Source organism: Apostichopus japonicus, chromosome 1, assembly GCF_037975245.1.
Source record: "Apostichopus japonicus isolate 1M-3 chromosome 1, ASM3797524v1, whole genome shotgun sequence".
NCBI classification, from domain to species: domain Eukaryota; kingdom Metazoa; phylum Echinodermata; class Holothuroidea; order Aspidochirotida; family Stichopodidae; genus Apostichopus; species Apostichopus japonicus.
This window is the reverse complement of record NC_092561.1, coordinates 2,740,875-2,753,302: the sequence shown is the minus strand read 5'-3', so window position 1 is coordinate 2,753,302 and position 12,428 is coordinate 2,740,875. Positions and strand designations below refer to the sequence as shown.

Genomic DNA, 12,428 nt, shown 5'->3' with positions numbered 1-12,428 from the left:
CGTGATTTCTGGAGAAAATTACAAATTCGTCACTCAAGAAATCTGCAATAAAGTTCATGCGGCCTTAATTTTTGGTGGATTATTTCTTTTATTAGCGATTCCAATTGACATAAACATTAGAACCCAGTGCAAGTTGACACATGATGCGGCGAACTGGACACCCCAACCCCAGTTTGCCCTGTGTTTCAGGATAGAATACCCCTCATTTGTTCGAACCCATGACAACTAACAATCTGTGAATAAATTTACTTCGAAATGGGCACATTATGTTGCACCAAGTCGGTCAAGGCATGACCCTAGGGCCTCAGTTGAAGGCCTATAGGAACGATGTCCCAAAATATCCCCATACTATAGGCGAATGAAGATATACGCCGCGACTGCATGTGAGTTTCTCGACTTGCCGTCCTGGGAGTCATACCACAAAATGGTGCATTTCCTCAAACGCCATGATAATTTAAATAACTAACTAATTAGACACAGTCCAGATCCGAGTTCGTATAGTGAGCTTAGCACAAATTTGGCCAAAAGTCGTCATACGCCAGCATGTTAAACCACCAATGTCTTGTAATGCCACCCGTGACACACTTCTAATGGGACTGTGTCAGTTTAAATGTTTTGCTAGGTCTACGAGAATACATTTCTATGAAATTTGAAACAAGGATGGCAAGACAAACCACTTTAATTATATTTTCAGGACCTCACACATGCGCATGTATTGTCAGACTTAGAATAGGTCCCATTTGGATGGTGGCTAAAGTATTGAAGGCATCAAAATAAATCAGTGGTTGTTCGTTGGAGTCCTCACGCAAGTTACCTCGGTTGCTTGGTGGATCTGCATCTGGTAATCGGGTGGATTCTGGTCGGAGCGTACTATGTAACCACCGTGTACCCAGTGTTCTCACTGTGGAGTAAACTCCGGTATCACTCAACAACAAGGTAACATGGAATGCGCTGCCACGGAATATGCTCCCTATTTCATTTCCCCAATATTAGGGAACGGGCACCGTCTTTGAAACACCATCTACAACTAAACAACAAATATGTACAGGCTTTGGCTCTAGCTATGAATTGCCGTCTCTTATGATAATGACGGAGCGCAGTAGTTTTCTACTAGAATCGCCCGAAGATGCGGCGTCTGTTATCCGAGGAACCAACGAACTTCTCTGCTAACTCCTCAGGCTTCAACTGGGCTTGACGTTCGCGGTGACTATGTTACACCATCACATGGTTCAGCCTTTGTTGAGTCATGGTGCTCCGTATCCATGTCTTCAAACGCCTCAAAGCACTAAAAGATCTCTCCGCTTCCGTCGAACTGGCGGGGAGACGAGGTGCAACCACAAGAGAGCTTCGACTTCACCAAGCATAGCCAGTACCGCTGGATTCATCGTCTTGAATATTTGTCTATACCCTTCAACCGACGACTGGAACTGGCCTCGAAAGAAAAGCAGACTAAGCTTACGATTGTCGGAGAGCTCAGGGTACCAACTCACGAGATCTGGGTGGAATTCTCCATTCAGCAACATTGACGCCAACTTGTTCTGTGTGTCTATGTCCGTAGACGCGAAGTAATGACCTAGATTTGTTGCAGCGCTGTCGAGTACCTTGTAATACTCACGGCGGAACTTCTCTTCAGTGGACTACACAAGTTGCTCGCCATCACCAGCGTACCTTGCAGGGATTCTCTGCTGGCGTATTTCTAGAGGGTCCAGGTGCCATTTCGCTGCCTTCTCGTGTGCGTCGTCGAAAATACTCTTGAAACATTCCTCAGAACGAAGCCGCTGAAGTTCCCTTCCGACTACTCCCGCGGATTCGATCATACCTGATATGGTTACTTTGGAGCTTTGCAGGGCCCGGTTGAATTTCTCTAAGCATTGTATGATTGGCAGAGCAGCCAGCAATCCGAGAATGCAACTGGCAAATGAGACACACTTCATCACTCCTGTGGCTCTGGATGCTACGTTGGTGCCGAACTCGGTGATTTGGCAAAGAACTGAACTTCTAATATTCAATGATATGAATCCTGAGATGTGTAAGCCCTAACCAAATAGAGCCACGAAACTACTCTGTTTCCAAATGTGTGGGGGAAATTTGATAGTGTGTCCCCCACACATTGAAATGCGGGGGCGTGTCCCCCCGTCCCCCCCCCCCGGATTGACGCCCATGATTTCATTTGATGAGTATGAAGATATCAACACGGTTAATTACTACACCCGAAAGATGCTAAAAATAGTGTATATCGTATGGACTCTAAGCATGATCAAGGGCACATCTATGCCAACCTCCTCATTGGGAGTACAAGGGTTGCATTTCAGGTTGACAGTGGGTAAACCTGCGATATTATTCCACTTATAGTGTTAAAGAAGATTGGTGAGCAAGGTAATATAGGTCTCTATCAGACCAGGCAGTTTTTATCTATGTATAATGGGAGTACTACAAAACCAACAGGTAAATGCAAACTTAGTACGATTAATCCAAAGAATGGTACGAAAGACAGGGTCAAATTTGTTTATGACAGATCAGTACCTTTTTTTTGGCAGCGATACCTCACAGGCAATGGGTTTCATAGAGGTCAAATATGACAAAATAGAGCAGCCAACAGAAATTGAGAAGGTTCATTACGCAAGTGCAAGCCAAACCGGAGTACAAAGGATTGGTACCAAACAGAAACACCTAATTGCCTAGAAATTGCCTGGTGGTTATCATTTAATGTTAGATCCTAATACAAAACAGGTACATCCTCCTCGCAGGGTACCCGTAGCAATGAGAGAGAGCCTGAAAACTGAGCAAGACTGGCTTTTGAGGGAAATGATCATTGAACCAGTCTCAGAGCCGACCCCGTGGGTCTCGAGTCTAGTCACTGTAGTAATACCAGGATAAACTAGAACTGTGTTTGCATACAAATACGTGTCATTGTAGTACGCTGTGAAGGTGAAAGTTAGTCAGTTGTTGATATTCAATGGAGGGGTCTTTGTGACAGCAACCCTTTTGAAGTTATTTCAGTCACGAATAAGCCAGTTCGGCGTTTGGTCCTTTAACGCAGACCAAAGCTAGGCTATATTTGTAAACAGTACTCTATAGCTAGCATGCGCCTGCAGTATAAACGAAGAAATTATGACTAAAACCATCACATATTAACCGTACAAGTAAGCTCATTAACGGATGTCAATCACGACTCACGCCTGTTCCGGACACGGCAGAGTATTGGACACTGATTGGTTATATCGAAAAACATGATAACGTTATTGTATCCTCGCTTATAGTTACCGAAATTTTACCAACATACGGTGGTTTACACCAAAGGCCTCATGCACGATTAATTAAACCAATACAATGTAGGTCTAGTCTATCATTACACAACTGCAACATTATCCGGTCTATTAAAAACTGCTTGTTCGATTTCCTGGCCCTGGTTTATCATTATCCAAAACACGTAATATACGCCATATACGTACGGAGCAGCTATGCTGTGGAAATTAACTATGACTGTGTAGTATACAATGCCTAGCTATCACAGGGACGTAGCCAGGGGGGGGGAGCAGGGGGAGCGACCGCTCCCCCCCTTTCAGTGTCTATTTTTTTTTTAAACTGTCGTTTTTTTAGCATGGTATTTTGTCAGTGCTCTTTTGATCTTGAATACTCGTCAGCCCCGTTAACTCGATTATAATCGTAGTAACATTCACGCCTACTGATTCAACTACTTACTTAGTTTGGCAGATGCAATTAGCTAAATTTAGCTTATAGCCAATTACAAGCCTACAGTTGGCCACTGCATAATAAAATACATATTGCCTACCTAACCGCACTCTATGGAATGTCACGAACTGTATGCACAACAACGTCGTTCAATGAGTCGTCCTAAGTTGTTGCACGAACAGCATGTTATAAAGCTAAGCTAGCAATCGTACGTGATACGCACTTCCTATAAATAATTATTACACTGCTAATACACTGCGATATCGATATTTGTTTTTAGGCCACTGCATTTCTGGCTGTATTACAAAATATGAAAGTTTATATTGTCCATCAGTTAAGTTCGTCAAATGTATTAAAGTCCAGACATTGGACAATAAACAAGAATCATCCTACTGGAAAACTTGTAAAAGAGCACTATGTTTGTCTTTCTGATATATTATGTTAAAGAACATGTAAAAGAATTTAAACAGGAAACAAAATCTGCTGATAATGATATCATATGATCAGGGTGTAGCCAGTATGTAGCACGATAGTTTCATTCAACACTCTACCCGCCGAAAAAGACTATAGGATCCGATCTTGTCAGTTTTTTAACATGTAGTTTAGAACCCGTTTACGCATATAATATTTCAGTTGAGAACATTCCACAGTCAAATAAGCCTATCGTTGATTAACAGACTTTATATATAGAGCTGCAGCACTTTGTTGCCTGTTGTTGTCACGATCGGCGTTCCAAGTTCCAAAACAGCCTTTTCGATAAACATTTACTAGCTACAGTTTCATCAAAGACAATTACTGGCTATGGTTGTACCAAAGACATTTCTGGCCTATCTTTGTATCTACAAGTATCAGAAGTTAAAAAGTAAGACTACTATGACGGGGGGGGGGGGGGGGGGGGGAGCGTTGATGGAGTGATGTGTATACGCAAATAAGATAATACAATAAGATTTATAAAGGGTACTAAATATCAGGCTGCATCAGTCCAATAGAATTTCTGCAAAGTGCCCAGATTAAAAGTGCTTCTGCCGCCCTTGTGTACCTTGCTAATTTTAATACATTATGTATTATTGAATTACGTACTATTTTAACTTGTTTGTTTTTTGGGTTTAAAAGTGATATTGAATGAGGTTTCTCAAGTTAGCAAGAGGCCAGGGAACCAGAATGAACATTCGGGAAGGGCTGTTTCCTGCCATCTGGGGGGTTTGTAAAACCAAAAATTTTCTTGTACGCTCCGCGCCAACCGATGGTGGCGCTCCGCTTAGATAGTCGTGCCTACAACTTTGAAAATCCATATCAATCGCAAAAAGTGCTCCCCCCCCCCTTTCAAATTCCTGGCTACGTCGCTGAGCTATCATGGGCGAGCTGTTTGTGCCCGAGATCACCAAATAACATCTAGTGACAGGGTGCGTCGGTATAGGCAAAAACAGAAACCGATATACCCACTAACGAATACCTGGTATTACCAGGTTTACCGGGAATGTTCGCAGAACCGCTACTTCCAGCGTTAACTGTACCATCAAACACTAGCATGAACCGTATGGACACCAGCCTAGCCTACAAATGTAAGTTGCAGTTTTATGATGACTTTCCCATCTCTGTTTGTTCTTTTGCAGCATCTTATTTAACGTATTACATAGAAAATAAAGTACGAAAATTCAGTGTTGTTTACGTGTCTTTCACTTCAACGCGAACGTACAGTTCAGTACACTCCACTGCGGGGAGCAGTCCAACCACAAACAGTATAGTAGCATATACTCGGTATGAAACATACCAGGTAAGTATTCCGATAATAACGCTCAGAACGGTATATGAACGACCTTACCAGGGGAATGTACAATGTACTACGCGGGTTGTGCGCAGAATCGGTATTCATATTGTAGAAGACAATGCTACTACTACTACTATAACAAAAAGAGGTATGAATATACTCATTGAAACTGTTCTTGCGGTACACTAGAACTATATGCTGAAGTTTTAAAGTAGTTAACCGTACCAAAGTGTGAGTATTACTTTTCAACGTGACTGGGATATGGCTTTAATTTGTCAAGTAGCGGTCTGTAGAAAAGAACTTTGGGGATTTCTTTCTTTCTTTTTTGGAAGGAAGGAATAAAACTCACATTGATAAATCAGTTTCTGTGAACCATTAAAGTTATGGAAGTTGTTCTTATTTTTCTAATTTCATGTTTCCCAAGAACTGCTTCATATTTTTAGTATGTAAGAAATGCTGCCATTCACCTTTGTAAGGAGCTCATTGTCCCTGAACTTACAATACTTAAATGTTCGTTACTGACGATATCATAGGTAGCTGAAGCGGGTCGGCCTGCCCCCTCAATAATTTTCCAATATGAACTGGCCCATATATCAAACCATTCTTTGGCCCCCAATATGAGATATTTTCTGCCACCTATGCATATAGATGACATTGACAGAAAGTTGGGCATTCAAAAATGTCTGTATTTTACTCGCGTGTCTTAGACCTACTTCAAGCATTCTTTAACTGTTACAGCACGTATTACCAGCGCGGAATTCTCTTAGATAGACCGACTTGTATCGCTTATAGAAACTGCAGATTCCTTACATACATGTATCGTTATTAATATACACACACCGTTGAATAATTTTTCATGCGTCGTACCGAAGCACGTGTTTCAAAACCTCCAAAGGTAATGTGCTGTATTCTGTACGGTATTCTGTGCGGTATTCTGTACCCCCCCCCCCCCGAAATACCAGGTATACCTGGTATATCTAAACACCGACGCACACAATGTTCTGTAATATAGCTCATATCTTGAAGTATGTTGGAGAAAAGATTATTGAATAAAACTGTTTCGCCGGGCCGCGAATATTTTTTTCCCAAACTGAACTGACACTGAAATTATTTCCTCGATTCTGATTGGTTCTCAGCGAGCACGTGATATACTTTAGTTTTCAACATGGATCCTCCATAATCTGCCGATATCAATATGATCAACACGAACAATTTTAAGATATTCACATTAGCAACTTCCCAGAACTTTTGGTAAGTATATATAAACGAAAGTATATAGTAGAGCAACTATTCCCAACTACTGCTCCCATTATAGGCAGTCCTCGATCGTTTGTTTACTCGCTTGACTCCGCTCTACACAGCACATACATGTAATGTAGCCTATTGTACTGTGTATAGTATACAACACAATAAAACACAGTGCATTTGTAATTGTATACATGTAGCCGATTTACGAATGTACGAGGTGTTTGTGTACATTCGGGGTTGCGATACTTTCAGTTTTATAATCATAAATTCAAAATGTAATACTCGATCAGTCAATGAATCAAGATAGGCCTAGTCAAATATGCAGTGGCCATGAAGACGCGCGAGCAAGTGTGTCAGCCATTGAGTGGCATTCGACGATATGTCTGTGTCTTTTGACTTGTTAACTAGTTGTATATAGCCTTATAGCCTATACGTACGGAAACATATCTTTACCGGTACCAATAGAAGTTCTAGACTTGTACATGGTGACCTAGGAGTAGGCCTGCATTAACCGTATATACGTATTCGTATTAGTTCGAGATCTCAAATTCACTTATAAAGGCCCTACCGCCCTTACAGTAGCTCTTGGTAACTGGAAGCCTCACATTGTATCTACATGCTGGCACACTTAGGCCTACATACTTTAACTTAGCCTGTATAAGGCCTGCAAACGTATTTTTGACATGATGCGGCCCATGAGGATTGGTATGATCAACACTAATAGTGTCACATACATTCATTGATAAACGCAGACTACCATTCCGGTTTTGATCAGCCAATCAGAATCGAGGAAATAATTTCAGTGTCAGTTCAGTTTGGGAAAAAAATATTCGCCGCCGGGCCACTAAACTAATACACTGCCATAAAGGAGCTAGAGAAGAGAGAACAAAGATCTAACGTTGAACAATGACAATAATGCAATTTTATTTCTGTATATCGGGTCATATAACCGAAGAACGGTAAAATATAACCCGAACATATATACAAAGTAACTTGCTCTCCTTGGGCATATTATGTATCTTTAAATTGGCATCTAATTCATCATAGGCATCTGACTCAAGATTTAATTCCAGGACTTTAGGTGATTCCACCCAATGTACAGTGTGGCAGAATTATATATCTTTTTTACTTTCAATGAAATATACATTAACTTCACCGAGGTCTTTACGAACACTCAGAATAATTCAATTAAACTCTAAGCACTAGCAATCGAAACTGTAGCAGATAATGCAATTCGGGGGAACCCCCTAGTGACGACATCAATCGTGACGTCACTCACAATGACCCCGCAGCTATGGCGTCGCTAATCGTTCAGCTATACACTTTTGTCAAGTATCAACAAACAAAGGAACACAAACATTTTCAAAATGGTAGATTCTGTGTCATACGAAAACTGAAAAGATATCATGATTCATTAATATTAACTGTCACACAACTGTAATACTTTATCTCATGTCCATTTTCCCGATAGAAAAGCTAACAATTCCTGACGGAAATTAACTTGCCAGCTTTGTTAATACTGAGATTCCGATGTACTCTATTGTAGTCATCACGCTACAAAGGCATACACACAGTACATTAACAACCCAAAGCATGTTGGTCTACGCATGCAATACAACTAGGCGTGGTATTACTTTCACTAACAATAAAGGAAAACCGTTTATCCATTACTTATTTCTTAGTTAACAACAAGTCATCTATGCAAAAAAAAAAAAAAAAACCTTATTTAAGATCTCAAAACATTTATGATCGGCTTAGTAGTATCAACTTAACTTAACCAATAGGTAGGATATGACGAGTTTACCTAGCAAAGACAGAACAAGGAAGCTCGACGTAACGTTGAACAATAGCAATCATGCAACAGTCTCTGCACATCATGGATGTTCCACGCATTGGACAGCACACTTATGTGTATGAATGTATGTAGCCTATGTGCTAATAAACTAAACTAATATTAACCGTCACACAACTGTAATACTTCATCTCATATCCATTTTCCCGATTGAATAGCTTACAAATTCCTGACGGAAATTAACTTGCCAGCTTTGTTAATACTGAGATTCCGATGTACTCTATTGTAGTCATCACGCTACAAAGGCATACACACAGTACATTAACAACCCAAAGCATGTTGGCCTACGCATGCAATACAACTGAGCGTGGTATTACTTTCACAAACAATATAGGATAACCGTTTATCCATTCCTTATTTCCTAGTTAACAACAAGTCAACTATGCAAAAAAAAAAAACCTTATTTAAGATCTCAAAACATTTATGATCGGCTTAGTAGTATCAACTTAACTTAACCAATAGGTATGATATGACGAGTTTACCTAGCAAAGACAGAACAAGGAAGCTCGACGTAACGTTGAACAATAGCAATCATGCAACAGTCTCTGCACATCATGGATGTTCCACGCATTGGACAGCACACTTATGTGTATGAATGTATGTAGCCTATGTGCTAATAAACTAAACTAATATTAACCGTCACACAACTGTAATACTTCATCTCATATCCATTTTCCCGATAGAATAGCTTACAAATTCCTGACGGAAATTAACTTGCCAGCTTTGTTAATACTGAGATTCCGATGTACTCTATTGTAGTCATCACGCTACAAAGGCATACACACAGTACATTAACAACCCAAAGCATGTTGGCCTACGCATGCAATACAACTGAGCGTGGTATTACTTTCACAAACAATATAGGATAACCGTTTATCCATTCCTTATTTCCTAGTTAACAACAAGTCAACTATGCAAAAAAAAAAAAAAAAAACAACCTTATTTAAGATCTCAAAACATTTATGATCGGCTTAGTAGTATCAACTTAACTTAACCAATAGGTAGGATATGACGAGTTTACTTAGCAAAGACAGAACAAGGAAGCTCGACGTAACGTTGAACAATAGCAATCATGCAACAGTCTCTGCACATCATGGATGTTCCACGCATTGGACAGCAGACTTATGTGTATGAATGTATGTAGCCTATGTGCTAATAAACTAAACTAATATTAACCGTCACACAACTGTAATACTTCATCTCATATCCATTTTCCCGATTGAATAGCTTACAAATTCCTGACGGAAATTAACTTGCCAGCTTTGTTAATACTGAGATTCCGATGTACTCTATTGTAGTCATCACGCTACAAAGGCATACACACAGTACATTAACAACCCAAAGCATGTTGGCCTACGCATGCAATACAACTGGGCGTGGTATTACTTTCACAAACAATAGAGAAAAACCGTTTATCCATTCCTTATTTCATACTTAACAACAAGTCATCTATGCAAAAAACCAACCTTATTTAAGATCTCAAAACATTTATGATTGGCTAATCAGTATCAACTTAACTTAACCAATAGGTAGGATATGACGATTTTAACTAGCAAAGACAGAACAAGGAAGCACGACGTAACGTTGAACAATAGCAATCATGCAACAGTCTCTGCACATCATGGATGTTCCACGCATTGGACAGCACACGTATGTGTATGAATGTATGTAGCCTATGTGCTAATAAACTAAACTAATATTAACCGTCACACAACTGTAATACTTCATCTCATATCCATTTTCCCGATAGAATAGCTTACAAATTCCTGACGGAAATTAACTTGCCAGCTTTGTTAATACTGAGATTCCGATGTACTCTATTGTAGTCATCACGCTACAAAGGCATACACACAGTACATTAACAACCCAAAGCATGTTGGCCTACGCATGCAATACAACTGGGCGTGGTTATTATTTTCACAAACAATATAGAAAAACCGTTTATCCATTAATTATTTCATACTTAACAACAAGTCATCAATGCAAAAAAAAAAAAACCTTATTTAAGATCTCAAAACATTTATGATCGGCTAATCAGTATCAACTTAACTTAACCAATAGGTAGGATATGACGTTTTTACCTAGCAAAGACAGAACAAGGAAGCACGACGTAACTTTGAACAATAGCAATCATGCAACAGTCTCTGCACATCATGGATGTTCCACGCATTGGACAGCAGACTTATGTGTATGAATGTATGTAGCCTATGTGCTAATAAACTCTTTCTATTTAATAATATTATCATCTAGGCTATACTTGTAGCAATAGGACCGATAAATGAAATCATATAAGAAATTTAAACTAGGACCAATACGATATGGAGTGTGATTTGAGTACAGTACTTACGGTATTTATCAGGTTGATGCGCTCATAGGACTCAACTGATTCCGCTGCGCCAAGAGTGACACTTTACACACCATGTCAGGTGATTATATATAGGGGTTTGTGTTAACAAAAGTCACCCAGTAGCCTAATTTATCACATGACACATATTAGAGAGGGCGCCAAGCTTGGTTTCCAACAAATTCATCGGTATTGTAGTGACAATATGCTAAAGGCCGCATTTTTTACGTATGTGTATAACCAAGAAATGCTATATCATAAAATATTAGGCATCAATAATTGGTAGGAAATTGCTGTATGTTTCCTAATCATTTGTGTACTGATGCTGGGAATGGGAAAATGTACAGTATGTGTTGTCGCGTTCGCGGATAAGGCGATAGGAAAAGAAAATGTCGGAAGAGCAGTCGAGCGGTATTACTTATATTTATTCTCTATGAACCTTAAATGAAAAAAAAAATGTGTGAGAAATAGTAATATAATGTTTAGTTACTGAGTTACTACAAAGCAATACCTCCTAGACTGCTGGTCAGTGCCAGTACAAATACCTAATCAGACTACGGTACCTCTGAGTGTCTTTCAGTGTACTACTAACGGGCGAATACTACCTTGACTCTAGCTATCCGAGTCTGTGAACCTCGAACCACAAGTGAACTGCTAAGCGGAATTTCACCCCCTTTTATACATTTTTGATACTACCGTCACACAATGAAATACGTTAAACAGTCTGTCAATTTGGCCGCTGTAGGGAACAGTGGCGCTTTTACCGGACCCAGTTTTCCCAATCAAAAGTATATTAATTTCTTAAGGAACATCCGTGTAATTTCCTATGTTGTCATATTTGCAGCTGAAGCAATAAAATTTCTCTTCTGAGGCTTTCCATCTTTCGATCTGCTGCATTCCATCGGCTTGTCTCTACAATGAAAATATTATATATAGAAACTGAAATCAATGAGCGAGTAACCTTCCTGCAACTCATTTTAAGTCCTAATTCCTCCCTTCGAATGATAGGTGAGGTACTCCCAATCATAACGCACATTTGTAAGATACCAAAAGGTCAAAAACGTGTTACAGGTAAATCGTAATGTTTATCCCTTCCCTCCACATACCAATACAACCAAAATTCGACAAAACATCATTTCGAAGTTATTAATGGCTAGTTTCTCATCAGTTTAGACGATAACCTCACCCATTTCAATATCTTCACAGTATCATATCACAAACCTCTAAATGTGAGATAAATTTGTGTTTGACTCACAACTTCAACTATCCCCGGCCCCGCTTAATGCTCATATTCTACAGATCTTCACTACGATTGTTATCCTTATTTTCGTTTTAACTGAAGAGTCCGCAGGAATAAATCCTCTATAATTTCCTCACATGTCCCAAACTATCCAGTTTTGTGTTCTTTAAGATTAATATAGAAAACCAGAAAAGAAATGATTTCAAATGTATCTTAACATAATAAATACCATTAAACCCTGTAATTCTTTTTCAACAGTCTGTAAATTCTTGTCCATTTCTTT

At 39.5% G+C, this 12,428-nt stretch overlaps 1 protein-coding gene across 2 annotated transcripts in view; it reads right to left on the bottom strand.

The window, feature by feature from the left end:
• LOC139980143 (uncharacterized) overlaps nt 1-12,428 on the bottom strand; it is a 101,827-nt gene that overhangs the window by 37,055 nt on the left and 52,344 nt on the right. The window contains exon 1 of one of the 2 annotated variants that reach the window (XM_071991844.1): nt 8,514-8,605. The exons of the other annotated variant lie outside the window; for it this stretch is intronic. The gene's annotated coding sequence lies outside the window, so the exon portion shown is untranslated. Of the gene's footprint in view, nt 1-8,513; nt 8,606-12,428 lie in introns of those variants that run through there. 2 annotated transcript variants of the gene reach the window in all.